At 40.3% G+C, this 27028-nt stretch overlaps 1 pseudogene across 1 annotated transcript; it reads left to right on the top strand.

The window, feature by feature from the left end:
- Positions 1-208: 208 nt before the first annotated feature.
- On the top strand, positions 209-26318 carry LOC309634600 (vesicle transport protein GOT1B pseudogene; annotated as a pseudogene). The gene is made up of 2 exons (XR_014249608.1): positions 209-25388; positions 25734-26318. The product of XR_014249608.1 is annotated as a vesicle transport protein GOT1B pseudogene (transcript).
- The last annotated feature ends 710 nt before the right edge of the window (positions 26319-27028 follow it).

Raw genomic sequence — 27028 nt, 5'->3', positions numbered from 1 at the left:
ACCCTTAGGAAGCTTACATTCCAGTGGGGAAAACAAACAATAAACATTGTAAACAGTAACTATTCAGTATGTTTGAAGGTATTAAATAGAATGGACAGGGTAGGCGTCATTGAGAAGCTGGGAGAGTTCGCAGAGTGGACACCACATCACAGGGAAGAGCTTTCTAGGCTGAGGGAAGAGCTTTCTAGGCTGAGGGAAGAGCTGGAGCGAATGTCGGGAGGCTGGAGCAAAGGCAGAATATTCAAGGAACCAGTGAATGTCCAGTGTGGCTGGCGTAGGGTGAGCAGAGAGATGCACAGAGAGGTCGATGGGGAGTATAGCAGAGAAGGATGGCAGAATGCGTCATCCCAAAATATGCCTCTTCGGCATAAGGATTATTTTGAGCTGATTATTTTGAGAAACAGCAGACACAGGAGAAGCTCAGAAAACAGAGTAGAAGTTCCCCTTACATAAGGGAAATTCACATTGAGAAAGAAAATTTCCCTGTGTAAGGGTGTCTCCCTTTCTGTACCAGGAAGAGAAGGTTCACTAAATCACAGTAGACTCTTGTCAATGGAGAAAGCATCACTGAAAACTTCACAGCAAAGCTTACCCTGTTGACCATGCTTTCCCTGGTAACTTCCTCATAACCGGCCTCCCCACAGATAGTATTTAAGCTGGAGTTCGAAGCCACCACAGGGAGTTCCTCATTTTTCCCTGGGTGTCTCCCATGCATCCATGAGGTAGATATGTTGATAAACTTCTCTTTGTTTCCTCTCTTGTTAATCTGTCTTTTGTTATAGGGGCCTCAGCTGAGAACTAAGAAAGGTAGAAGGAAACATTTTTTTCTCCCCTACATAAGGACTCTGATTTCTCCTTCTTAAAGGAGACAAGACAGTCTTAGAAAGGTGACACATCTCACAGCAGAGCCTTGACAGCCAGAGTCCTTGTCCCATGTCCTCCAACATCAGAAGATGAGGCATGGTTTAATTTTTCTAATGTGCATTAAGTCACCCTGCAAATCTCCATTTCTTGGTGTCTTTCATCCTTAACATTTAACTTGGAATTGTTTTCCAGTGACAGCTCTTTCTTTTTATTTACAGAAAAGATCTTCATTTTGGAACTTCTTGCCCTCAGATGGACATTGTAAACTTTACCTTTCTGCTGGCTACACAACCGTTGGCTCGTAAAAATGTCATTTGCTTTTAGTTCAGACATAAAACTTTCTTCTCCAGGCACGCTTTCATCACAATTGTGAACTTTACCAACTAAGACATTTTATCTCTTTCCAATTCTCAGTCTCCAACCCTCCACCTTCCACCCCCACTCTTACTCCTCAGACCTCTTTTCTGTGCCATCTTTAAAGGGCAATTATCTCCCCATTATTCAGAGATGGGTTATCCATCTTGTGGCTCATTTATACCCTTTGCTCATTAACTTCTTTTCCTGTTTTAGTCATTTCAAATTATCTTTACTAGAGAAAAGCTAGAGATAAAATTTTATAAAACACATTTACCTACATATGATAGAGAAAATGCCATTATTTTACCAAATCTCATTTTATTTTTCTTTTACTGGGTACTTGGGAAACTACATTTTTCAGCTTACCTTGCTGTTCTTTGGGGCCATGTGACTCAGTACTGGCCGGAAGGGAAAGGATGGAAGTGACATAAACCACTCCCACATCTGAACATTAGCAATATATCATGCAGTCCTGCATCCTTTCTTCCTTTTCTTCAATAATCTTGGAGGCCACATGTTCAGGCTGTATCAGAAGATGATGAAAATAAGGATCCTTATTTTCAGAAGGAGGGGAACCTCCACTGATTCACATCTGAATCCACTTTGGTTGCGCTAAGCCACTGAGTTTCAGGGGTTGTTTCTGTAACAATCTAGAGTATTCTATCACCATAATCTATCTTATTCAATTCTTGTTTCACTTTCCCATCTCCCCCAAAAACATTTCACAGATGGGGAAACCAGGGCACAGTGATGCCTGTGGTCTGGCTAAGCTAACACAGCTAGTAGATGAGGCAGCCAGCCCTTGGTCCTCTCTACACCAGAACTACTCTGTTTCTGGAGTTCTCAGTGTACACTTTCTGCTCTTTCTCATGTAGGAAAGGGAAAAAAATCTTTTTCCCTCTACCCTACTGGGATCTCTGCATGGGGTCCTGCAAATTAGACTGACAAGAGACAGACTAACAAGAGAAAAAATAAACACAGAAGTTTATTAACACCTGTGTTGTGCATACAAATGGGAGCACTCAAAGATGAGTAATTCAAGGAGGTGGTTAGAACTTGGGCTTATAGAACATCTTAGCAAAAGAACAAAAAAGTTTTAGAGCTATGACAAGACAAAGGAAAAGGACTTTGAGTTTCTAAGGCAGCAGATTGTAAGAAAGTAAACATATGGGGAAACTAATGGAAGATAAGGGTCAGTTAGTCAGGTTTATTATGTAGATTCCTCTGGTGCCATCTCTGGGCTGGTAAGGGTCTAGAGTTGTCTCCAGTAGTTACCTTCTGTCGTTCCTGGTAGAAAGGGGAGGGGCACAACTTTACAAATGTATGTCCTGCTTTTAGGTAAATAGAGGGAGGGCAGAGAGCTCTTCTTGTATCTGTCTTCTCTCAGTTGCCTTTAGCTCAAAATAACCCTTATTCCAAAGTGGTACATTTGGGGGTGGGCTACAACTTTCACTGGGTCATTCACCCCAAAGTATCCTATACTTAATCTCTTCAGAATGGTCATTTATTCCTAACCACCATAACTCTATTAATATGCAAGGAGACAGGGAACAGACACACTGCAGCTGTGGCGTACTGGGGAATAACGGCAGACCTCTCTGATGTTTAGCTTATACAACCAAAACAGCCACTAGTTTCATGTTTCCAACCAATAAGGCAAAACAAACAAAAAGCCATGTATCACAACAGATACTACAAGGAAGGACCCAAGCAAAAGTCACCAGGTGCTATGAAAAGGGTCTGAAGCAAACCATCATAATTCAGGCTTCTCCTGTGCCATGTTGTGTGGAACCTCTACACCATTTATTCATTTTGCAGCCACGCTGCCACTTATAAATAATGATACTTCCCAAAAGACATGGCAAACATAATTCTGCATTTATGGGTATGTGTGTATATGGCCAGACTTTAGAGATAACTCTGCAAACATCCTTATATCTAGAGTTTCCTCTCTATATCAATGCACCACCATCTACCCAGTTATCAGAGCCAGGAATCCAAGTGTCATCCCTGAGTCATCTGTTTCCTTCACCCAACATCAAGTCCAATCATTCTTCCTCCAAAATAACCCTCATCCCTGACTTCTATCCATCTTCAATGTCACCTCATCTCTTACCTGAATTAATGGAGAAGCCTCGTAACTGGTCTCCCAGCTTCCACTTGAAATCTCCATTAGCCCAATCTCCTCAGCAAAAGTGATCTAAAAACATAAATCAGATCATTTCACCCCTCCACCTAAGTCTTTAAAATAATTTCTTATTGCACTTAGAATAGAATCTAAACTCTTCTCTATGGCCTTCGAGATTCTGCAAGACCTGGGTCCTGCCTATTTCTCTGGCTTCATGGCACAGAGTTCTCCCTACTCCCCACTCTCTATTCACTGTCCTTCCAACAGCTCTGTCTCACCTTTGCCTTGGGATTTGCTCTTGCCTCTGCCTGGAATGCTTTTGATTTTTAGACATCACCTCTCCAGCGAGTCCACACTGACCACCTACATGAAGAAGGTCCCTCCTCCATTATTCTCTATTACGGCATTCAACCTCTTCAGGAAACTCATCACAGCCTGCAGTGATCTTATCCATCTTCTGTTTACTTGTCTGTTTTCCCCACCAGAAAGTTATGTTCATAAAGGTAAGATAATAGCTAACACTTGCTTTGTGCCAAGCACTGTCCTAAGTGCTTTATATATGCAAGCATAGCCTGCCAAGTATCTCCCAGAAACAACACCTTTTGTTTTTTCATACCCAAACTTCATAGAATGTATGTATCTCTCAATAGAGTTTGTCTATTTTTAAGCTGGTATTAAATTTTATAGTTTTGTCTCCAAAAATGTAATACATGTTAGCAAAACAACATGGAGGAAAGTTTTCCAGTTACCATCCAAATTCAAGTGGTAGAACAGCAGGAACAATCGTAGACATTTTGAAAAGCACAGCGAGTATCCACAGAGGGGAGGTAGTCTTTGGATGTTGCTGATGCTTCCAGTGACCTCAGATCATCATGCTCAGAGTGAGTCATGCTCTGTCACTGGCGCCTGTCCTGAATGCATTTACCAGTGCTTTCCATATTGAGCCATTGTTTTTTGCCCAGAGCTGTGCAGTGAGTACCAGAAACGTTGAGAACTTTTGAAGAGCATGATGGATAAGGAATTAAACGAGTAAAAATAGTACTTACAATGGAAGAGATGTTACTATACATAAAGCAACTGTTTTAGTTTTCTGGTGATCAATGTTTTAAACAGTTTACACCCTAATGTGACCATTGTTAATAATACCTAGGTGTGTCAAGGAGAAAAAACTGTTTCTCTACTCTCTTAGGTGTGCTCTTGGGGACCTGTAAATTAAACTGACAAAAGACAGATTAGTAAGATAAAAGACAGATTTTTATTCATGTGTATGTGTGGGAGTTCACAGAAAAATGTGACTCAAGGAGGTGGTTAGAATAGTTTATATATCATCTTAATAAAAGATGGGGAGGAGAACAGAGCAGCACTTTTTGGAGAACAAATGGCTTCTTAGAAGGAGGGGAGAAAGGGCTCTTATACAAATGCCATTTTTGAAAAATAAATGTGCCCTCAGGAGAACAGAAGGAAGGCATGATAGTTTGTGACAACGTCTGTCTGGGTGTGGTACAACTTCTGACTTCTTATCTGTAAGAAGAGAAAATCAGGGTTGCTCCAGGGAGGGAATTTATGACAATTGAATTCTTTTGTGAAGCTCTGCTTTCAGGCAGGTAAGAGAGTTCAGGAACTCAGATGCCTTTGCTTAAAATAATTCTTATGCCAAAGTGGCGTATTTTGGGGTGACCTCTCCTGATCCCTTCAGACGTTTTAGTGTACTTTAGTTATGCCTCAGGAAGTTGGTTGGGGGTTTAGCGTTGATATGTAATGTGTTATAATTTTTCCCTTTTAAGATAATGTGAAGTAGAACCCAGTTACCATCTTCACACAGAAAATCTAATTTTCAGGTGCAAATTACTCATATTTACTGAGATGTCAGTATTGTGGGGCTCTGAGGACAATGATGCTTTGAGGACAAAGGACAACCCTGCCTGAAAAAGTGTCAGCCTTACGCCCCCTCCCGGACTCTTAATCGCCCTCCCCACCCTGTTGCGATGGTTACGAAATTCCTGAGCCCACCTGGGCGATGCCCACCTGGGCCACAGGACCTGTTCCAAATAAGGAAACGCATCTGCCCTGACCCACTCCCAACCTGTAGAAGGAAGGTATATGTGCCTCCACCAATCGGTAAACAAAATTTTCACCTTGGACCCTTCCTTTGTTTTCTGGCTATAAAAACTGATCAATAGCACATGTTTGGGCTCGACTCTCCCAGAATACTAGCAAGTCAGCCCACTGTTCTGGCAGCGACCCTTCCCTCTAATAAATTCTATCTTCTTTACATTCGGCCTTGTGTCTGCAATTTCTTTTCCAGCCCGTGTTCAGACCACGACAATATGAACTCATTTCAAGCAAACATCTGTCTTATGTGGTAGGTACTTTTATTCACCTTGCCTCTTTCTGTGCGGCATGTAAAGGTTTAGTAACATGCCCAAGATTCTAATGGAAGTAAGTACATCTGGGACCTGAACCCAGCTATACTGAATCGAAATTCTGGTTTCTTACCCATTATAGAGGCTATAAGGGCCTCTCCCAAGGGAAGGTCTGCATCCATCTAGTTCACCATAGATCCCAATGCCTGACAGGGCTCCGTCCATAGTAGATGATCAACTACTTGTCCCACATGAATGAATTTATGGATTGAAGGAAACCAGAATGTGTCACCTCTTTGAGGTAAAAATTATTTTGAGCTGAAGGCATTTAAGAAGCAGCAAATGCAGGAAAAAGGTCTCTCTACCCTTAACAGATGGCACCAGAGGAATCTGCAAACAGTCCCCACTCCAGTAGTTTTCTCCCATGTATTTACCTTCCCACAGTTTGCCACCCTTGGAAGCCTAAAACCACTTTCTTTTTTCCAGTCATTTCTCTACAAATACATTGTTCTTTGCTGAAAATACTATATAAACCAGAGTTCTAAGCCACCTCCTTGAGTTACTCTTTCCTTGAGTTTCTCCCTTGTACGAGATATACATGTTAATAAACTTCTGTATTTTCTCTTGTTAATCTGCCTTCTGTTACAAGGGCCCCAGCCAAGAATTTTGAAGGGTAGAAGGACAAGAATTTTTTCCCTCCCTTACAGATGAATGGATGGATGGATTAAAACATGCTAATTAAATTTTGCCATAATAACTGGCCTGTAATCTTCAAACCTGTTCCTGAGGAACTCTTCTAGATTGAAGAAAATCAAAGAGCTATGACAACTAAATGCATATGCGTGATCCTGGATTGAAACCTTTTGCTCCAAAGGATGCTATTAGGGCAACCGGTCAAATCTGAATGGGGACTGTGGATTAGATGGTATGATTCATGGGACTGATAACGCACCTGAATGACACAAAGATTACTTCAAGGTGGAAACAACTAAGCTATAACTGATGCGGAAAGAACTCTTATCTGAACGTCCCTTACCTAGCGCATGGCTTTATGAGAGTCAGCTGCCACAGCCCCCCCAAGATTTCCAATCAGAGAGGCCTGACCTTGGGCACCAGGACATTCCAAAAGATTGTGTAAACAAGCCTCATCCCAGCCTTCCATCCTCTGAAGCCCTAATCACCAGTAACCCCCGCTGTTAAGTTGATACATAAACCTCTACCTCCAGCTGTTCAAGTTGTCTCTTCATCTGAAGGCTCCCACATGCATAAACAAACTTATCCTGTTAATCTGTCTGTGTGGGTTAATTCACAGACCATCCACCCCCTTACCATATAAAATGGTAAAAGAAAATTTTCCTTCCAACTAGATCTATCTCCGTTAAGTTCCTGATTTTGATGGTTGTACTAAGGTTATGTAAGAGAATGTCCTTGTTTGCCAGGAGGAAAATTGGCTACTATGAACACTTTTGCCATGATATCTACAGGAGTTTTTTTGTTTTTAAGTTATGAGATGAATAAAGTCTGTACTCCCTTACAAGGGAGATGGGAAAGTTATATGGCAACAGAGGGATGAGTGATGATGGCCACATATATCAAGGCTATAGCCATACCTGTAAACACAGGCCAGAGTTGGTGGAACCCAGGGAACTTCCTCAAGGATCAGACCCCCCAGAAGGCCACGTGGTAAATGAATCAGGAGAGGTGCAAAGGGTAGAACTTCGAGTGATTCTTACTCTTTTTTTTTTTTCTTTTTGGCTATGCCCTCGGCAGTGAAAGCACAGAGTCCTAACCACTGGACCTCCAGGGAGTTCCCTGAGTGATTCTTATTCTTGTGCACATTTGACTGCCTTGGCCCTCACACTGCAGGCCATTACCATCACCTTAGGCACCCCTCTAGAGCCCACCTGGCTTCCCTAGAGTGAGCCAGACGGTAACACAGGGCTGAGTGAGTGGGTTCAGAATGTGCCACCCCAAAATATGCCAATTTGACTTTTTGATTATTTTGAGCTAAAGGCACTTGAAAAACAGTAGGTGTGAGAAAGGCACTCTGACCTACCCTTTTCTTCCTGAGGACAGAAGACAAAACTCCTATATGAAACACACCCTCCCTGAACCTGGAGACAGCAAGGGGAGGCCAAGAAGCATTCGTGCAAGGAAACCTTGTTAAAATAATCCTTATCTTCCTTCCTCCACGTATATTTTAGTTACTTTCTCATAAATACTACTCTTTGCTCCACCTAATATATAAAACACTTAGGCCTAACTGCTTTGGGGGTTTTCATTTCCCTGTGAAGTCTCCCATGTGCACATAAATATAAAATTTGTATGCTTTTCTCCTGTGTATCTGTCTTATGACAACTTAATTCTCAGGCCCAGCTGGAGTCACTAAGAAGGTAAAGGAAAAGTTCTGTCTCCTCAAGAAACCCTAATAAAGTCCATGGGAGGTGAGGGGGAGGGGGACAGGGGAGGCGGTGCTCTGAAAATGGTGGCCACCGAAACAGAAATTTCCTTTTCTTTTTCAGAAGATTTGCTATCATACACATACCTGGGTTATTCTCAACATGGTCTGACAGAGGAAGGTGTAGCACTGACCACATTTCTAACAGAGCCTGTTTCCTGTGACCAGTGACTTAATTTGAGGAACAGCTGAAATTCTTGGCTCTCTGATTCCCTCCTGACACCAAGATAAATGCTACCAGTCTCAGGGATTTATTTTAATTCACTTCCATGTATTAATTTGATGCAAATAAATCATTAACTCCTCCACCGTACCTTTGCTCCCCTGATGCTTCCCTCTGCTACCTGGGTATCTTGCTGATTCCCACAGACTAGTGAAGGTGGCTCTTAGTTGCAATACGCTTAAAAGGCCCAGTGTGGCTTCTAGTTTCTCCTTCACCTCCAGTACCAGCCATAACTGCCTCTCTTTATGTTCTCTTTGTTGAGTATCACTTTAGGCTTTATTTTCACTGTGTGGAGGATTTTATTACCCTGATTTGACCCAGTTACAGTGCCCATTTAATTATATTGCCTAACTTTCTTATTTGGATAAATCTTTCCAAATCTTAAGAAGGCATTTTAGAGGGCAATCAGGCCGGTGCCCAAGGTTTTACACTTCACACTTAAGAATTTTATTTAAAATGAGTGTGGTTGTAGAAACAAAAACAAAAACAAAAAAACCCTAGACATAGAAAAATTATTGGAAGAAAATACATCAAAATATGTTTTCTGGGACTTCCCTGGTGGCACAGTGGTTAAGAATATGCCTGTCAATGCAAGGGACACGGGTTCGAGCCCTGGTCCGGGAAGATCCCACATGCCGCGGAGCAACTAAGCCCGTGCGCCACAACTACTTGGCATGCGCTCTAGAGCCCGCGAGCCACAACTACTGAGCCCACGTGGCACAGCTACTGAAGCCCGCGAGCCTAGAGTCCGTGCTCCGCAACAAGAGAAGCCACTGCAATGAGAAACCCGTGCACCGGAACAAAGAGTAGCCCCTGCTCACCACAACTACAGAAAGCCCGCGCGCAGCAATGAAGACCCAACACAGCCAAAAATAAAAAAATAAATTAATTTTAAAAAATATATGTTTTCTTTTTAATTTTTCTATGTGAATTTATATAATATTCATAATGGGAAAATGCAATTACTTTGTTAAATAAATTGAACACAGAACATTATCTTTCTTTTTAAAAAATCTTACACATATCTTGGATCAAGGTGAAGATACGATAGCCTTGGTTTGACACAATACTTTTTCCCCAAAAAATAAGTATAAGGACTATTTCTCTGACACAAATCTTATTTCCAGTTGACTCTCACTAAAACATTAACGATGTGGTCTCACTGAAAAAAAGAAAGAAAAATCTCAGTAGTGAGCATGTAGTACTTTCAAAACTTGTAGATGTACTCAAAACAATGCATAATGTAGTTCTATTAATAGGGGACTCATTTATCTCTCCATCCATTCATTCAACAAGTCAGCCAATTCCTGAGCCCCCTGAGGTCTTGGGGAAGCAGCGGTGAATAAGACAAGCCCATCTGCCACTCTGAAGCTAGAGGACTGGTGATGAATGGCAGCAACGAAACAGGCCATCTGGAGTAATTACACTGGGGGTCACGGAACCCAGAGAGTAGAGAGAGGGGCAGCTGGAAGGAGTGGACAATCTCTTTGGATGATGGCCTGATGAATTTACTTAGAATTTCCAAGAATTAGGAATTTTTTTTAAAGATGCAAATTCCTGAGTAAGTCTTCTTGGCCCACCTTTTGGCTGGGGGGAGCATAGCCCCCAGCTGCAGATGAAGCCCTTCCATCACAGCCCCTACTACTGGATATTGACATTACCTGCCTCCCCACACACCCCAAGAGCTGTATGTCCAATTCACTTAGTCATCTTGGTATCTGGCTCAGGGCCTGGCCCAGATAATACATTTAGTAATGCTGAGTGAACTGTTTGCTGATAAGTAACAGGACTGCAGGTCCTTGCCTTCTATCGAGTATGTGAGACTCACTCTATGAATCTAAATAATGATGAATTCATGAGAATTAGTACTCATTACTGGTGGAGAGTGGAGGTGAGGGAGCTTAAAAGTATTATTTGTCAAGTGCAAACGTGTAAAATAGTTCACATTTATGTAACCTTGTGGGTGCTTCTCCTGATCTTATCCAGATGTGGCTATAAAGGTGACCTGAGATGGTCCAGACCAGAGACAACCTCGCCAGGCCAAGGACCACCATGCATCCACATGTGCACGTATGGGAGGGCAACATGTATTAACACTGGTGAGTTTGCCAACTTCTCTGCTCCCTTAATCTGCCAGTGAGGATCCCAACATTTTTGGTCCCTTTTTCTCAGCTGTACCCCAGTCTCTGAGGACAGGCCACTCCTGCCACATTTCTTTCTGGACATTGTGTGATGGGGAAGCCAAAGAAGGAGGGAAAGAGTTTGTGGGGGAGGAAAAAACTGTCTTTCTTCTACTTCCCAGGTTCTCCAGCTGGAGCCTTGTAAATTAGACTGACATAAGAGAGATTAACACGAGAAAAACAAAAACAGAAGTTTATGACCATGAACTTCATGCATACACATGGGAACACTCAGTGATGAATAACTAAAAGCGCTGGTTAGAACTTGGGCTTATACAGCATCTTAACAAAAGAACAATATGAGTTCTTTTGCTCATATTGTTGAGTGCTAGTATTAGCAAGGTTTGTTATGCAGATTCCTTTGATGCCATCTCTGGGTTGATAGGGGTCTCTGGTGATTAACTTCTGTCCTTCCTGGTAGAGTGGGGAGGGGAACATCTTTCCAAATTTATGTCCTACTTTTAGGCAAATAGGAGGAGGCCAGAGAACGTTTCTTGTACCTGCTTCTTCTCAAATGCCTTCAACTCAAAATAATCCTTATGCCAAAGTGGTACAGCTTGGGGTGGCATACTCTGCTACCCTTCAAGTTCAAAGAGATGTAGTCAATCTACAACCTCAAGAGACTCCAGAGCTGGGAGCCAACACACTGAGGCTGAAGAGAAAGAGTGCTTTGAGGGAATGCAGTGGCCAGCGAGAGGCATCTGGGAGTAGGGATTACAACAGAGTTTGGGGAGGAAAGGAGAGGGACAGGAGAAGGCCTGCTTGGGACTATGACTTAGATCTTCTTTGATGTCCTTGGAGAGACCAGAGTAAAGAAAGTAATTTCTTGTTTCTCTATCTACCTGCCTTAGTCCATTTGGGCTGCTGTAACAAATATACCAAATACCAAATCACAAGCGTGGCTTATAGAGAGCAGAAATTTATTGCTCAGAGTTCTGGAGGCTGGAAGTCAGAGACCAGGGTGCCAGCACGGTCAGGTGAGGGCCCTCCTCTGAATCAGAGCCCAAATTTCTCTCCATGTCCACACATGGTGGAAGGGGCTAGGGAGCTCTGTGAGGTGTCTTCTATAAGAGCGTTAATCCCATTCAGGAGGGCTCCACCTTCATGACCTAGGCACCTTTGAAAGGCCTCACCTTCTAAGGTCATCACCTTTGGGGATTAGGATTTCAACGTATGAATTGGGGGGGGGGGGGATGCAAACATTCAGACCATTGCACCATCTATCTCTCTCCTTCACCTTTGGGGACAGTATTTATTTAAATATGACACCCTCCCAGGACTGAGTGATGAGGTCCCAGTGTACCTATTCATCTCTACTTGGTTCTGATGAGAACAAAGGAGCATCTCACACTCAGCGTGTCCAGCACTGAACTCCTGATCCTCCTCCACAATCTGCTCTACCCACAGCCCACTCCTTCTCAGCCGATGGCAACTCCATCCTTCCAGAGACTCAGGCCAAACCCTTAGTGTCCTCCGTGACTTCTTTCCTCACATTCCAGTGTCCCATTCATCAGGAAATCCTCTAGGCTCTACCTTCCAAATACCTCCAGAACCTGACCACCTGCCCCGACCACGGCTCCTCCCAGGTGGAGCATCCATCGGCTTAGGTTACAGCAGGGACTCCCAACTGCTGTCCCTGCTTCTCCCCTCTCCTTCTTATCACCTATTCTCAGCAGAGAAACCAGAATGATCTTTATGTACCTTCTAATAAGGTAAAAATAACTTAGCTCATTTACCTCCAATGCTTAAAATGCTGGAATGGGTTTCCTTTCTGTTAAGATAAAAGCCAAAATTCTTTTAAAGACCTAGGAGGATGTGTTCTGCCCCACCCACCCCGCCTCACCTACTCTCCTCTCTTTGGAAAACTCGCCTGCAGTCACAATGGCCTCCTCGCTCTTGTCTACACTCACTGGGCACACTCCAGATGAGGAACTTAGGGCCTCTGGCTGCTCTCTCTGCTGAAACACTGGCCCCAAGAGCCACGAGGCTAACTTCTTCTGCTCCTTCAAATCTTTGCTCAGATGTCACCTTCTTAATGAGACCTACTCTTTAAAAAATTGTAGCTCTGTCCTGAGCCCCACATTCCTATTCCCCTCACCCTGCTTTACTGTTTTTAGAATTTATCACTGTATCTATGATGCTAACTGTTTAGCCTGACCAGATGGTAAAGTCCATGAATCCATGAGGATGGATGTCTTTGTTTTGATCTCTACCACATCCCTATCACCTGCAAGAGTGACTAGCGCAGAGCAGCTGTTCAATAAGTATTTGCTGAACGAATGAATGGAATCCGTTTACATCAACAAGCAATCAAGGATGGCTTCTAGACTGGGGGAACTATCCGTGCCAGACGCAGCCTTCATGAGCTGGGGAGTGAGCCTTGTCCTTATCGACAGATACAGGCTGAGGTTCAGAGTCAAGCTCCAGGGACCCAGCCGTCTGGCACACAGACTTTTATCTTCATTATTAATCTGCTTTGCTTCAGGACAAAGGCAAGGACATTAATGTTGACACAATTCAAAGACAACTCCTACCGTTTCTATGCTCCATTTTATTCAATGGCCAGACATGCAGCAGGCCCAAGGTCCAGGCCAGATGAGGGCAGCTGGATGGTTTCAACTAAAATCTTGGATATATGTGATATGCTCATATATGGACACACTTGATAAATTCCTTTCAGAAGGTGCAAACGGCAGACCAATTGGTCTCAAGTGCAACATCTGGCAGCCCTAAGCAAGGTGGAAAGGGAAGCCAGAGGGAGGCTCACAGGTCTCTTCATCTTTTCCAGAGAGAAATATTTACCTCCTCACCATTACCATAAGAACAACCAATGTTTGCCCCCTTCATCAAGTACCAAACAGGAGCAAATGCATCTATCACTGCAGTCTCAGGGTCTCACCAGTGAGCTAAAACCTACCTCTGCAAATCAGCTCCGTGAGAACTATGAAAAAGATGTATCAATATGCTGCGGGGTGGGGAATGTGGAGCTATACACATAAATAAGAAAATTGCTATTTTTCAAGATAGTCAAGTGTATGGGTTGAATTGCATGCCCCCAAAATTCATATGCTGAACTCTTAACACCCACTACCCAAGAATGTGAGCATTTGGAGATAGAGTCTTTACAGAGGTGATCAAGTTAAAATGAAGTCATTAGAGTGGACCCTAATCCAATATGACTTCTGTCCTTATAAAAGGGAAAATTTGGACACAGACATGCACAGAGGGATGAGGATGTGACGAGATGTAGGGAGAAGGTGACCACCCACAAGACAAGGAGAGAGACCTTTGGACAGACCCCTCCCTCACAGCCCCCAGAGGGAACCAACCCTGCTGACACCTTTTTTTTTTTTTTTTGGCTGCGTCGGGTGTTTGTTGCTGTGCACGGGCTTTTTCTAGTTGTGGTGAGCAGGGGCTACTCTTTGTTGTGGTTCTGGCTTCTCACTGCGGTGGCTTCTCTTGTTGCGGAGCACAGGCTCTAGGTGCACGGGCTTCAGTAGTTGTGGCACGTGGGCTCGGTAGTTGTGACTCACGAGCTCTAGAGCGCAGGCTCAGGAGTTGTGGCTCACGGGCTTAATTGCTCCGTGGCATGTGGGATCTTCCCGGACCAGGGCTCAAAGCCGTGTCCCCTGCATTGGCAGGCGGATTCTTAACCACTGTGCCACCAGGGAAGCCCAACCCTGCTGACACCTTTATCTCAGACTTCCAGCCTCCAGAGCTGTGAGATAATAAATTTCTGTTGTAGAAGCCAACCAGTTGTGGTACTTTGTTATGGCAACCCTAGCAGACTAATACAACAAGAAATTACATTTCAATGTGTAGTTAATATGATAATCCTGCCTCGTCTTACATTGCTAAAATTTTAGAACTCGTTGTGACTTGATCATTCAAGTACGTAGCACTGGGCAATGGGTGCCACCGAATCACCCATATGTAGTCAGTGTTTATTTGTTACACAAAGCTGTCACTTCACCAGCAAAGATTGTTGGTGTTACCTTTGGCTGCCTTTACCTGCCCTCTATTTCTCTTCCACCCAGGTTCTTCTCAGGAAACTTGAAAAACTTTTCTTTTCCCAGTGCCAACACCCCTAGCCCCACCCCAAGGCAAATATTCAGTCTCCCTCCCAAGAATACACCAGGTTAGTCATTTCTTTTGGCAAAACCTGATTACTCCTTTTCTTGATTCTCTCTGACCCATCAATTCATGCCTTTCAGTGGGCCTTCCACAGCCCATTCCATGGTAGATTTACTGCCCACTCCATCTTCCTTTTGCACGATTTAATCTGCTGTATTTTAATTGGGTAATAAAACTCTGTGTGCCACCCAGCAAAATTCCACAGGAAGCAATCACCAGGGACATTCTCTCAGCAGCCAATTTCTAATTATTTATTCAGGCCCAAAGCCTAATTCCACTCCTGAGTGCAGTGGCTCTGACCTGCTGCATTCCCCGTGGAGGGGGGAGGGGGCGGGGCGGCCACCACTTGGGATCCCCTGTGAGCACATCCCTGGACAGCAGACTGTCTCTAAGTCAAGAAGGCCTTAGTACCTGGGAGAAGCCTCTGCTCTGCCGTTACAGCAAATGGGAGGATCGCCCTGGGGCCTCTGCTTTGTCAGCACCTCCACTCCCACACCCCGCATTGCTCAGGAATGAGACTGCCACAATCTGTGAGGCAGTGTCCCCAACATTTAAGGAAAAAACGGGACTAGTCAATTCACAGTGTCAGCACAACTGGATAGCCATCTGGAAGCAAATTGACACAGAATAAATTCCATACAAATAAAAACACTGAAAGGCAGCAGAATATGCACCCAAAAATATGACCATGGGAGTTTAGGACATGCCACCCCCAAACATATGGCTTTGTTAAAATACGATGCTTTGGTACATTGATTATGTTGAGCTGAAGGCACTTGAAAAACAGTAAATGCAGGGAGAGGCTTTCTCTGAACTCCCCTTATCTGCCTAATGGCCGATCCTCCAAAAGGAACTCAGTTGTCATATATTCCCTCCCCTGAGCCACATCAACCAGGGGAAGAGTGACTTGTCCCAGGAGATGAGACTAGACATTGACATGGCACCCAGACAAACTTTGTCACAAACTGTCGGACCTCCCATCTACTCTTCCAAGAGCCCATTCATCTTTCCTGAATATCATTTACCCACCCTAGGAGGCCTCCATCCCCCATCCCCTTTCCCTATTAAGATGGCATTTAATGCTAAATTCTAAGCCACTTCAGGGAGTTCCTCATTTTTCCCTGGGTGTCTCCCATATACACATGAGGTACACATGTTAATAAACTTCTGTTTGTCTTTCTCCAGTTAATCTGTCTTTTATTACAGGAGTCTCAGCCAAGAATTCGGAAATATCGAGGGAAAATAGTTTTTCCCCCCCTACAAGATCAATATGAATATGAATTTATAAAAATGTTAGAGTAGAACACAGAAGAATTTTTTATAACTTCAAAATAGATTAGGTCTTTCTAACTATTACACAAAATCCAAAAACCTTAAAAGAGAAGATTGATACCTTTGACTATATAAAAATTAAAATTTGTTAAAACATGCATTCCTCTCCAAAAAAAATCATAAGCAAAGTCAGAAGATAAATGACAGATTGGAGGAAATATTTACAACTTATATCACCCTAATATACGTTAAAAAACAAAATTCAACTGAATATATTTTAAAGACCTTACAGGCTTCATTCATGAATCAGGTAGCATCCCATCTAGCAAATGGAAAGGGGCTCCAAGAAGCTGTACAAAATGCAAGGTTTTTATAGGCAGAAGGGAGCAGGAACAAGGAGGTTACTAGCAAAGAGTGGATTGTTTGTGGCAAGGTCACCTTCCTTTAGGGGACAGCACGGGCCTAGCAGGCAGATTACCTCACTAGTGCTGACCAGGTAATTCCAGACTGACTGGTTTAAGATTCCACTCCTGGGAGAGTTTGAAAATGTACTTAGTTAGGTATTAATTCTCAGTTTGGTGACATGGGGCTTGGCAAATATGACTTCATTTTGGGGCCTGTTGTTTCTTTTTTAAACCTGTATAAAGATGTCTCCTAAAAATCCGTAAGAAATATCAACAACCCAATAGAAAAGTTGCAAATGTCTAAGCAGAGAGTTTATTGAAGGAAAATAATGAGTACCTCTTTTGTAATGGGCACTTTTTAAAATGCCCATTACAAAAGAAATGAAAATTAAAATTATAATGAAATACCATTTTTCACTTATTAGACTAGCAAACACTAAATCTCATACATTGTTGGTGGGATTATAAAATAGTTCAATGTCTATGAAGAGCAATTTAGCAGCAACTCTATAAATTACAAATATATACACCGTTCGACCCTAAGAATTTATCTTCCAGATATGCTCACACATGGGAAGTAACACACTGTACAAAAGCTATTTATGAGACATTGTCTGTAATAGCCAAAGATTGGAAGCCATGTAAGTGTTTTTCAAAAAAGAGCTGATTTCATCAACTGTGGTAAATCCATACAATCAAATATTCTGTAAGAAAAAAAAGGAATAGAGTTCTTAATAAATCAATAAAGAAAAATCATGCAGAAGAATACAAATATACATACCATATCTATATGGAAAGCAGGCTGTCACGTATGTAAAAAAAAAAGATGAGGGGGAATAAAATGTCTATATGACTGACCTATGAATAAAAATATCTGAGAGGATAAAAAAGAAAGAAATAACAGTGCTTATATGTTGAGAAGGATGGGAACTAAATAAAGAAGGATAAGGTGGGAGGGAGTCTTTTGTTTTATAGCGTTTTGTAATTTTAATGTTTGAAACATGTGAATGTGTTACCTATTCAAAAAACTAAATTAAAAACAAAATCTGCCTGGGGACAGGGGGAGGAAGAGGATAAGGGGAGGAGAGAGAACCCATATAGTGTGGTTTCCAAACTGCACACATCCTCCACAGCCTCCTTCCAGAACCCATCACAGTGATGACAGCAATGGGAGGTGGGGAAGGCGAGGGAAGGGGATGAAGGCAGAACTGCAAGACCTCACGTCCATGCAGTTCTGCTTTTGATATTGCTGTCAAATGAAACTCTACATACACCACTGTGTTTCTGTGTGTGAAAATGTTCCTCTGCTAAATGTAAACAGTTTGCAATCCTGTTTCATCATTTCTTCACCGTTAAAAAGATGCCAGGAGCCTAAATGAAAAGAAGTCATGTAGAATCCTTTCACCCCTGAGAAAGCCTGCCCATTGAGATTTTGTCACATCTCCTTTCTTTTCATCTTAAAACTCCCCCCCCCCACCCCGATCGTGGCTATTGTATGGCAGTCAACCAGACCAGGGGCCAACCAAGCCTACCAGACCACCCACAGTAGTCAGCCTGCCACAACAGAAGGACCCAAAGAGCCCACATAGGGAGCACCCCTAGAGCATATATCTATGGTGATGAGAGGAGAGTGCACTGCTAGCACACATAGGCCATCTCCTACAAAGGTCATTTCTCCAAGGTCAGGAAACATAACCAACCTACCAGATACAGAGAAATAAAAACGGCAAGCTAGGCAAAATGAAGCAATAGAGGAACATGTTCCAAATGAAGGAACAAAATAAAAACCAGAAAAACGAATAAGTGATATAGGCAATCTACCCTAGAAAGAATTCAGGGTAATGATTGTAAAGATGATCAAATACTCAGAAGAATGGATGCACAGAGTTAGAAAATATAAAGAACAACTCTCTTAACAAAGAGTTAGAAAATATAAAGAACAACCAAATAGAGATGAAGAATACAATAACTGAAATGAAAAATCCACTAGAGGGAATCAACAGTAGAGTAAATGATACAGAGGAGTGGACCAGCAAGCTGGAAGACAGAGTAGTGGAAATCACTGATAGTGAACAGAAAAAAGGAAAAAGAATGAAGAGAAATGAGGACAGTTTGAGAGACCTCTGGGACAATATAAACGCACTAATATTCACATTATAAGGGTCCCAGAAGGAGAAGAGAGAAGGAAAGGGGCTGGGAGCATATTTAAAGACATAATAGCTGAAAATTTCCCTAACCTGGGAAAAGAAACAGACATTCAAGCCAGGAAGCACAGGGAGTGCTTAAGCCAAAGAGGAACACACCACTACACATTGTAATTATAATGAGAAAAATTAAAGATAGATAGAATATTAAAAGCAGCAAGGGAAAATCAACAAATAACATACATGGCAACTCCCATAAGGCTATCAGCTGACTTTTCAGCAGAAACTCTGCAGGCCAGAAGGGAGTGGCACAATATATTTAAAGTGATAAAAGGGAAAAAAATACAATGAAAAATATTCTACCCAACAAGGATCTCATTCAGATCTGATGGAGATATCAAAGGTTTCACAAAGAAGCAAAAGCTAAATGAGTTCAACACTATCAAACCAGCTTTACAAGAAATGTTAAAGGGACTTCTCTAAGCAAAAAAGAAAGGGCCACAACTAGAAACATGAAAATTACAAAAGGAAAAAGCTCCTCAGTAAAGGCAAATATACAGTAAAGGTAGTAAATTATCCATGCACAAAGCTAGTAGGATGGTTAGGAGACAAAAGTAGTAACATCATCTATATCCACAATAAGCAGTTAATGGATACATAAAACAGTTAGATGTAAAATATGACGTCAAAAACAGTAATCTTGAGGGAAGGGGAGTACAAACTCAGGGTTGTTAAAATACATTTGAAATTAAGAGATCAGCAACTTAAAACAATCACATATACATACAGATTGCTATGTATAAACCTCATGGTAACCACAAACCAAAAATCTATAATAGACACACACACAAAAAAAGAGAAGGGAATCCAAACGTAACACAAAAGACAGTCATCATATCACAAAAGAAGAGAACAAAAGAAGGAACGAACAAAAACATATTGTAAATAATGCTGCTATGAACACTGGGGTGCATGTATCTTTTCTAGTTAGTGGTTTTGTTTTCTTTGGATATATATCCAGGAGTACAATTCCTGGATCATATGGTAGTTCTACTTTTAGTTTTTTAAGGAACCTCCATACTGTTTTCCACAGTGGCTGTACCAATTTATATTCCCACAAAAAAAAAAAAATGTACAAGTGTTCCCTTTTCTTCATATTCTCTCCAATATTTGTTATTTGTGGTCTTTTTGATGATAACCATTCTGACAAATGTGAGATGATATCTCATTGTGGTTTTGACTTGCATTTCTCTGATGATTAATGATGTTGAGCATCTTTTCATGTGCCTGTTGGTTATCTGTATGTCTTCTTTGGAAAACTGTCTATTCAGGTCTTTGCTCATTTTTTACTCAGGTTGTTTGTTTTCTTGATGTTGAGTTGTATGAGCTGTTTATATATTTTGGATATGAATCCCTTATCAGTCATATAATTTGCAAATATTTTTTCTCAATCAGTAGGTTGTCTTTTCATTTTGTTGATGGTTTGCTTTGTTGTGCAAAAGCTTTTAAGCTTAATTAGGTCCCATTTGTTTATTTTTGCTTTTGTTTCCTTTGCCTTAGGAGGCAGATCCAAAAAAATATTGCTGCAATTTACATCAAAGAGTATCCTCCCTATGTTTTCTTCTAGGAATTTTATGGTTTCTGGTCTTACATTTAAGTCTTTAATCAATTTTGAGTGTGTTTTTGGTATATGGTGTTAGAAGTGTTCTAATTTCATTCTTTACCATGTAACTGTCCAGTTTTCCCAGCACCACTTATCGAAGAGACTGTCTTTTCTCTATTGTGTATTCTTGCCTCCTTTGTTGTAGATTAATTGACCATAAGTACATAGATTTATTTCTGGGTTCTCTATTCTGTTCCATTGATCTATGTGTGTTTTTGTGCCAGTACCATAGTGTTTTGGTTACCGTAACTTTGTAGTATAGTCTGATTCCATATAAATTTTAAAATTATTTGTTCTAGTTCTGTGAAAAATGCCATTGGTAATTTGGTAGAGATTGCACTGAATCTTTAGATTGTCTTGGGTAGTGTGGTCATTTTAACAATTTTAATTCTTCAACTTCATGAACACTGTATATCTTTCTGACTGCTTGGGTCATCTTCAATGTCTTTCATCAGTGTCTTAAAGTTTTCCAAGTATAGGTCTTTTACCTCCTTAAGTAGGTTTATTCCTAGGTATTTTATTCTTTTTGATGTGATTATAAACAGGATTATTTCCTTAATTTCTCTTTCTGAGAGTTTGCTATTAGTGTACAGAAATGCAACAGACTTCTGTATATTAATTTTGTATTCTGCAACTTTACTGAATTCGTTGATGAGCTCCAGGAGTTTTTTGGTGGCATCTTTAGGATTTTCTATGTATAGTATCATGTCATCTGCAAACAGTGACAATTTCACTTCTTCCTTTCCAGTTTGGATTCCTTTTATTTCTTTTTCTTGTCTGATTGCTGTAGCTAGGACTTCCAATGCTGTGTTGAGTAAAAGTGGCAAGAGTGGACATCCTTGTCTTGTTCCTGATCTTAGAGGAAATGCTTTCAGCTTTTCACCATTGAGTATGATGTTAGCTGTGAGCTTATCATATATGGCCTTTATTATATTGAGGTAAGTCCCCTCTATGCCCACTTTCTGGAGAGTTTTTATCATAAGTGGATGTTGTATTTTGTCAAAAGCTTTTTCTGCACCTACTGAGATGATCATATAACCATTTATTCTTCAATTTGTTAATGTGATTTGTCACATTGATTGATTTTCACATATTGAACCATTTTTGCATCCCTGGGATAAATCCCATTTGATCATGGTGTATGATCCTTTTAGTATACTGTTGGATTTGATTTGCTAGTATTTTGTTGAGGATTTTTGCATCTATGTTCATCAGTGACATTGGCCTGTAATTTTCTTTTTTTTGTCATATCTTTGTCTGGTTTGGGAATCAGGGTGATGCTGGCCTCGTAGAATACGTTCAGAAGTGTTCTTTCCCCTCCAATTTTTTGGAAGAGTTTCAGAAGGATATGTATTAACTCTTCTCTAAATGTTTTTAGAATTTACCTGTGAAGCCATCTAATCCTGGATTTTGGTATTGGGAGTTACTTTATTACTGATTCAGTTTCATTACTGGTAATTGTTCTGTTCATATTTTGTATTTTCTCCTGTTTCAGTCTTGTGAGATTGTACATTTCTAGGAATTTGTCCATTTCTTCTAAGTTGTTCGTTTTATTGGCATATATGATCCTTTGTATATCTGTAGTGTTGGTTGTAACTTCTCCCTTTTCATTTCTGATTTTTATTGATTTGGGCCTTCTCTCTTTTTCTGTTGATGAGTCTGGCTAAAGGTTTATAGATTTTGTTTATCTTTTCAAAGAACCAGCTCTTAGTTTCATTGATCTTTTCTATTTTTTCTTTTTTTATCTCTGTTCCATTTATTTCTGCTGTAATCTTTATGATTTCTTTCGTTCTACTAACTTTGGGTTTTGTTCGTTCTTCTTTTTCTAGTTCCTTTAGGTATAAGGTTAGGTTGTTTATTTGAGATTTTTCTTGTTTCCTGAGGTAAGCTTGTATTGCTATAAACTTCCCTCTTAGAACTGCTTTTGCTGTGTCCCATAGATTTTGAATCATTGTGTTTTTTGTTTTCATTTGTCTCCAGGTATTTTCTGATTTCCTTTTTGATTTCTTCAATGATACTTTTTTTTTTTTCCTTCAGTGATCCATTTTTTTTAATGTTTAGTAGCATATTGTTTAGTCTCCACGTGTTTGGGGGTTTTTTTGCAGTTCTTTTTCTTGTAGTTGATTTCTAGTCTCACAGCATGTGGTCAGAAAAGATGTTTGATATTTCAGTTTTCTTAAACTTACCCAGGCTTGTTTTGTGGCCTAGAATGTGATCTATCCTGGAGAATGTTCCATGTGCACTTGAAAAGAACATGTATTCTGCTCCTTTGGGATGGAATGTTGTATATATAGCTGTTAAGTTCATCTGGTCTAATGTGTCATTTAAGGTTAGTGTTTCCTTATTGATTTTCTATCTGAATGATCTGTCCACTGATGTAAGTGGGGGCATTAAATTCCCCTGCTACTATTGTGATATTGTTGATTTCTCCCTTTATGTCTGTTAATATTTGCTCTATGTGTTTAGGTACTCCCATATTGGGTGCATTTATATTTACAATTGTTATATCTTCTTCTTGGATTGATCCCTTGATCATTAAGTAATGGCCTTCTTTGTCTCTTTTAACAGTCTTTGTTTTAAAGTCTATTTTGGCTTCAAACCCTGGAAGCTCCGAGGTGCTATCGACGCCACCCTCACCCCTGCAGCCATGATCTCCTTAACAGACACCCAGAAAATTGGAATGGGATTAACAGGATTTGGAGTGTTTTTCCTGTTCTTTGGAATGATTCTCTTTTTTGACAAAGCACTACTGGCTATTGGAAATGTTTCATTTGTGGCTGGCTTGGCTTTTGTAATTGGTTTAGAAAGAACATTCAGATTCTTCTTCCAAAAACATAAAATGAAAGCTACAGGATTTTTCCTGGGTGGTGTATTTGTAGTCCTGATTGGTTGGCCTTTGATAGGCATGATCTTTGAAATTTATGGATTCTTTCTCTTGTTCAGGGGCTTCTTTCCTGTGGTTGTTGGATTTATTAGAAGAGTGCCAGTCCTTGGATCACTCTTGAATTTACCTGGAATTAGATCATTTGTAGATAAAGTCGGAGAAAGCAACAATATGGTATAGCAACAAGTGAATTGAAGACTCATTTAAAATATTGCATTATTTATAAAATCCTTTGAAGAATATTCAGCACAAAATTAAATTACATGAAATAGCTTGTAATGTTCCTTACAGAAGTTTAAAACATATAGCCTACAGAGTAGCAACAGCAGTTAACAAAGAAGCAGTGAAAACAGACTTCTAACCAAGTCATCTAAGAAGTCAGCAAGCAAACCGAAGGAGATGAAATCTATGTTACAATGCATATTGAAACTCTTGAAGGGGATTTTTACTGTTTTTCCACAATGTATGAAACACAGCCATCCTTAGAGAACTGTAGTGCCTGTTTCTTTTCTTTTTCTTTTGAAGATGCAAGCACACCCATAGGCATTTGCTTTTTAGAACTGTAATGTCCTCTGCAACAGCGAAACTATTTCCAGTTGCACTGTGTCTCTGAAAGTGATGCATGAGTTAGATTGGATTATGTCATCGTAATATATTAAAACCAGGAAAACCCAGTGTCGATGTATGAATCACTTTTTTTCTTTTTGGTAAATGTATGGTTAAAATAAAACTTTTATGGTTCTTCTGAATCTTAATATTTTAAAGCCAGATGAAAATCTGAACTAGATATTCTTTGCTGGAATATGCAAAGGTCATTCTTTACTAGCTTGTAGTTTCTAAGTTATAGCTGACTCAGCACTTTTTCTTTCAGGAACACATTCTGGAAGTCCTCATACTTCTTGGGACTCTCACATGAGCATCTGTATCTTTCATGACATGTAAGCATTTAACAAAAAAAGCATTCTTGGTGATGAAGGAGTCTGTTACATAGCTCATTTCATTGAATAGTTTGTTATTTAAGATACTACGTGATGCAACCCAAATGGATATTTCCATGTTGTGATCCAGTTTTTCTTTTTCTTTTATTTTTTAAATTTTAACAGTGATTTATTATTTTGCTTTTCATAAAATAACTACTGGTAATATTTACTTTAAGATGTACTGTGTTAAAAGGTTAAACTTACAGCTATTTTTTAAGGGCTATTTCCATAAGCCAAGTTTTCCCTTATTTTCAGCTTTTTCATAACATAAAAATCAATATGCATAATGTGTGTTTCATATGATCACTCTTCATTTGAGTTCATGGAGAGAATATCTGAGTTCACATACTAAATTATTTTACTGTAATTAAACTGGCTATAGTTCTGAAAAACATGACACTACAAAAATGATGTGTTGCCTTCTCTACTGTTGCTGCTTGACAGGCAGTAGGAAACAGTAGTTGTTTCTTCATTAGTAGTTTTCCAAGGTGGCACCCTTTTGGTAGATGTAGGAAGACATTTCAAGAGTCATAGTACTATTTGTTTTACCACTAATGATTATACTATTTATTCTTTTTTTTTAACAGTTGCAAAGCTTTTTAATGTATAAAATCATAATTGAAATTTGTGATTTTTATTGACAAATGTGTCTACAAAATATATTACAGACTATGTTATTTTTAGTTAAATCTCTTGATGCACAGAGAAGTCGCAAACTTGCTCATCTAAAGAAGGAAGGACTTGGTAGATAGTCTAATGGTTCAGCCTTGTGGATTACTGTCTTTTTGGTACTGGCATTTGACTTATAATCTGTGAAAACAGATGATATTGACAAAATGAGACTCCTACCTCAATAGTTCATGGAATAATAAGAAACCTAGTGTTGTGTCTAATGTTCTTCAAAAAAGTAATATCCTCACTTGGAGAGTATCAAATATATACATATTTTGGGGATTGACTTATACAAGTTGCCCTGTAGGACTCTGTTATACATATTTTTGACTGACCCATATTATTTACAGTGGCTAGATAATTCTACCTTTTTAAAGCAAGAACAGTATCTGTTAATATATGGAACATCTGTATTATTTAGCTCCTTTGTAGACATGAATTTCTATCAAAATGTTCTTTGCACTGTAACAGAGATCTCTTTTTCAGCAATCTTATTTCAGAAAGCATTATTAGAAATGTGTAAAGGATAATCTCCCAGTCCTTAGTAAGAGTGAGAGGCTTCGAGCAGTTTTCAGTTTTAAATGAGTCCACAGTTTATCTCAAATGTGAGTTTGGGACTGCTTGGCAGCATTGTATGTTTCTTATTCAGAACCATTGATGAGGCTCTATTTTTTTCTTTTTTTTTTTTTTAGAAATTCACGTTCTTTTATTTATTTATTTATTTATTTATTTATTTATTTATGACTGTGTTGAGTCTTCGTTTCTGCGCGAGGGCTTTCTCTAGTTGCGGCAAGTGGGGACCACTCCTCATCGCAGTGTGCGGGCCTCTCACCATCGCGGCCTCTCTCGTTGCGGAGCACAGGCTCCAGACGCGCAGGCTCAGTAATTGTGACTCACGGGCCCAGTTGCTCCGCGGCATGTGGGATCTTCCCAGACCAGGGCTCGAACCCGTGTCCTCTGCATTGGCAGGCAGATTCCCAACCACTGCGCCACCAGGGAAGCCCAAGGCTCTATTTTTAAACATACTTGTCTTCTGACAGAAAGGACTGTATGTCATATTGTTTCTTCCTTTCCAAAATTAGTCTTCTGTCTTTGTGACAAAAAACATACTCTGATTATTGCTATAAAGATGGAGGAGAAGGTCTAATACTACTGAGCCTTAAGTGTTTCTGGCATTGTTCAAATGTATTTTCTGTAACAGAAACCTATTTGGAATGTTTTCCTTTTCCCCTTATAAATTGTAATTCCTGGAATACTGCTGCTTTTAAAAGTCTCACAGATTATATGATCTAACAATTGAATATTGTAAATCCACTTGTCTTACTTCTCAATAAAAGAGTACTTTTCTAGTAAAAAATAATAATAATAAATAAAGTCTATTTTGTTTGATATTAGTATTGTTACCCTGGCTTTCTTTTGATTTCCATTTGCATAGAATACCTTTTTCCATCCACTCACTTTCAGTCTATGTGTGTCTTTAGATCTGAAGTGAGTCTCTTGTAGGCAGCATATATATGGGTCTTGTTTTTCGTATCCATTCAGCCACTCTATGTTTTTTGATTGGAGCATTTAGTCCATTTACATTTCAAGTAATTTTTTTTTTTTTTTAATTAATTTATTTATTTATGGCTGTGTTGGGTCTTCGTTTCTGTGCGAGGGCTTTCTCTAGTTGCGGCAAGTGGGGGCCACTCTTCATCGCGGTGTGCGGGCCTCTCACTATCGCGGCCTCTCTTGTTGCGGAGCACAGGCTCCAGATGCGCAGGCTCAGTAGTTGTGGCTCACGGGCCTAGTCGCTCTGCGGTATGTGGGATCTTCCCAGACCAGGGCTCGAACCCGTGTCCCCTGCATTAGCAGGCAGATTCTCAGCCACTGCGCCACCAGGGAAGCCCCTCAAGTAATTATTGACATGTATGTTCTTATTGCCATTCTGTTAAGTGTCCATCAACAGATGAATAAATAAAGAAGACGTGGTGTATAAATATACAGTGGTATATTACTCAGCCATAAAAAAGAATGAAGTTTTGCCATTTGCAACAACATGGATGGACTTGGAGGGTATTATGCTTAGTGAAATAAGTCAGACAGAGAAAGACAAATACTGTATGAGATCACTTACATGTGGAATTAAAAAAAAAAAAACTAGTGAATATAACAAAAAGAAAGACTCACAGATATAGAGAACAAGGTGGTGGTTACCAGTGGGAAGAGGGAAGGGGGGAAGGGCAAAATCGGGGTAGGGTATTTAAGAGGTACAAACTGCTATGTATAAAATAAATAAGTTACAAGGATATATTGTACAGCA

The sequence above is a fragment of the Balaenoptera borealis genome, assembly GCF_965194805.1.
Source record: "Balaenoptera borealis genome assembly, chromosome: 9".
NCBI lineage: Eukaryota > Metazoa > Chordata > Mammalia > Artiodactyla > Balaenopteridae > Balaenoptera > Balaenoptera borealis.
This window is presented reverse-complemented; position numbering and strand designations above follow the sequence as displayed.